Genomic DNA, 3,867 nt, shown 5'->3' with positions numbered 1-3,867 from the left:
TGTCCTGCAGTCCTGGCCAACATAACTTTCTCCCTTCTCTCTCTCTAGACACACCCGCTCCCCTGGCAATACACAGGTGCACACACACACACACACTATCCCTGCAGAAGTTGGAAGATTTGGATTCTAGTCCTGCCAGGGAGTGTTTCAGCCCCACTTTCCCATGATTCCAGAATCTATCAGTGCCTTATTTTAGTGAGCAAGTTTCCGTCGGCTGCAGTGTGCTCTTGGGAGATGGCCTCTCCATCTCTGCTGGTGCTTCCAGCGTGGGGCTTATGGTGTGTCAGCTCACGCCCACAGGGGCCTGGCCGGCAGCAAAGCTAATGAAAGGCGCCAGTCACAGGACAGGAGGGTGGTGGGGACTGCGGTGAACTGGAGAGCAGGTGGCCCAGCTCCAGCTCACTACTGTCCTGGGGGGGACACCAACGGACTCATTGCTGACTGATGTCCCCTTGTTTCAAGAGAAGGAAAACATCAGTGCTATTTTTGTGTGCAAAATCCTTAGATTTTTTTTAAAAGCTGGCTCAGTACTTACAAACATTGCTGGGGCCAAATAAAATGCAACTTCCAACTCCACTTAGCCCAGGGTCAGCTGCTTATGATTCCAGTGTAGAGTGGCCACATGAGCAGTGACCTCTGTCCCTCTTACATCTGGGGCCAGCCATAGAAGGACAGGCAGATACTCGCTGCGAGGGCAGCGGTTAGGGTTAGCAGCCCCCAAGGCTCTTCCCCTATTGCCTGTAGCGGTGTCAAAAATTCCACCATTAGACGTGGATTCTCTTGGGTCTCCAGGGATTGTCCATGTCCAGAGACCCCTAGAAGACTGCAAGTGTTCCTGGGTGGTGTCCCATACATAAAACTGTGCCATCACCTTCTGGGCGCTGTCATTGCTGTCATCCAGGGCCCACCTTGGAAAAAGTCACAGCATATTAACACATCCCTCCATCTTCACCCCACAGGTACTTTCAAGCATTGAAGAATGACAAATTTTAACTCACTTTCTTGGGAGATGGAGCAGAAGCTGACATCATCAAAACTTCCTCCTACTCCCCTCTTAATATTCCCCATATTTTCCCTTCTTGGGCAAATGCTCCCTCTGGCCACTAGCTTCCTAGAAATAAATAAAGAAATAAAATCTCCCCAATAGCTTCTCCAGCCAAATTGGTCCTGGCACCACCATATACATTCAGGAAAACATACTGACAGCCAATCTATGGACCACTTAATGAGATAGGCGGTGTTACTAGCACTTTACAGCTATACACCTACGCATGCATTATTATTATTTCCAACATACGGATGAGAAAACTGAGGCACAGAGAGGTTAAGTAACTAGATCAGATCACACAGCCAGTAAGCACGGGAGTAGGCATCAGAAGTCAGGCAATCTGACTCCAAAGTCTGTGTTCTTGAGAAGGGGTTGGCGAACTTTTTCTGGAAAGGGCAGGGAAGTAAATATTTGTGGGCCATCCCTTCTCTGCTGCAACTACTCACCTCTGCCATTGTGGCATGAAAGCAGCCACAGACGATGTGTAAACGAATAGCTGTGTTCTAATGAGACTTATTCACAGAAACAGGTAACAGGCTAGAGTTTGCCAAGCCCTGCTCTTGAGACAGCATGTTGCTGGGTAGAACAAACCTTAGAATGGCCAAGCAGTGATCGCCAATTCTTCCCTCTACCACCCACCATCCTGCACCACCAATATCCACAGCAGCAGCATTTGTAGAATATTGGCTTGAGACAGGCAGTCATGGTAATCACATGTCGGGGTCCCACGATTTATCTCACCACCCAGTTAGCAGGTGTGATGGCTAATTTTATACGTCAGCTTGAAGGATGTTTCTGGATGAGATTAGCATTTACACTTAGTACACCTGATTCCCTGCCACATGTAGGTGGGCCTCATCTAATCAGTGGAAGGCCTGAACAGAACAAAAGATGGGCCTCCCCCAGCAAGAAGGAATTTTTTTGCAGACTGCCTTCAAGGTCACCTGTACCACCCTCTCCTGAGTCTCCACCTGCCGGCCCACACCCTGGATTTGGACTCCTCAGCCCCCACAGTCATAGCAACCAATCCCTTGTCATAAATCTCCTTCTGTATCTATATACATACATCCTATTGTTCTGTTTCTCTCGAGAACCTTCAAACAGCACATGAGACCTTAGCTAGATGGCTGAGAATATGAACCTGCTTGCGAGTGGGGAAAAGAGCTAAAAGCACCAGCAGAGAAGGTGGGATGGCCCCAACTATCCTCTCCCTGGTTGCACTAAGGTCTGACTCAGGTCACTACGGCCATCTCTCAGTGGAGCAGCCTGTCACTCAAGGCCACCACTGGGCTCATGCAGGCCCAGGACAGTGCTCGGTGTCTGGTAGGCACTGGGGTCCCAGTTTGGTCTAAAGCAGCGTGGATGACAGGGCAGTGTACGCATTTCCTGTTGCCATAGTCTCACCCCAAACCCCCGTTTTAAAGTAGGTTTCTCAACACAGCTTGCCCATAATCGCAGTATTCCATCATTCCACACTTACAGTCACGACACTCAAAGATGAAGAAGGAGAGAAGGGAGACAGGAGAAGGAGTGAGGGGGCAAAAGAGAGACAGACAGACACAGGGAGAATTAACAACCCAGTCATGCTTCTACAGCACAGCCTTCTGGATACGTCTCAGGTTTAACCCCAGCACTACTGACATTTGGGGCTGGGTGCTCTGTTCTCATGGGGGCTGTCCTCTGCCCTACAGGATGTTTAAAAGACCTCTGGTCTCTACCCATGAGATGCACCACCTCCTACAATGGTGACAACCAAAAATGTCTCCAGACATGTTATAAATGTCCCCTGTGGGCAAAAAAATCATCCTTAAGTGAGAAGCACTGAGTTAAAGGGATGCAATTTCTTCATGTCTATTGAGCTCAAATCATGTATGACCAGGGGAATGACGGGCCCAAGGCAAAGGACACTTAAAGCCCATTTTCCTGGAGCACTAATTGTCCTTGATGGTCATTTAAAACATGATTTTTATATTAAAACAAATGTGGATATATTACAAAGTAGAATCCCAAGTTTAAGACTCAGAAGGCATTTTACGTCTGAGGTGGGGTGATTTTGGCTGTCCTCCCAGAAACCTTGGCAGGTACACATTTACATCTCTCTGCCTCAGAGGAAGCTAAGAATAGCTACCATTTTTTGAGTGCTTATGATGGCAGAAGCTTTAGGGATTGTTTCCTATGTGATCCTCACAGACTGTGTCTATTATTAGTCCCATTTTGCAGATGAGGAGACTGAGGCCCAGGGAGGTTATAAAACCTGTTCAAAGACTGACACTGGCTAAATGATGAAGCTGGCTTTGGAACCAACATTTGTTTCACTAAGCATCTGCTCAAAGAGCTTCTGGGAAAAATCTATCAAAAGGTGGGCACCAAAGCCAACATCCTGGCACTGGTCAGTGATAGTTTTAGAAAAAGAAAGGCTCTGCTGAAATCGGCAAGCTCTTAACCTCGTCTGGGCTGGGGAGGGAAGGGAACAGGCGAGGCTGGGAAGCTAAATGCTGGAAAGGAAGGGATTCCCAAGGTGGGGACCACCTCCCCGCAAATGGGGAATAGTTAATCCACTTGGTAGCATCAACTTAAGCCTCCAAAATCTTAGCCCGAGACCCCTCAAAGTCTCCCCCTTCAATCTCCAGCTGGGACATCCTCAGGAATCTTCTCTCCCCAATCTTTGACTTAGGGATCCTTTCTCTCTGTTTCAGCAGTGCCCATGACAGCAGGCGTCTCCCTAACTTTAGTCATTGTGGGACAATCTACACAGACTGTCACCTCCGTGGACCACTTCTGCTCTGACTTGCTCACTTCTGTCATTGCTTTAATGGACT

This window comes from Lemur catta, chromosome 2, assembly GCF_020740605.2.
Source record: "Lemur catta isolate mLemCat1 chromosome 2, mLemCat1.pri, whole genome shotgun sequence".
NCBI classification, from domain to species: Eukaryota; Metazoa; Chordata; class Mammalia; order Primates; family Lemuridae; genus Lemur; species Lemur catta.
This window is presented reverse-complemented; position numbering follows the sequence as displayed.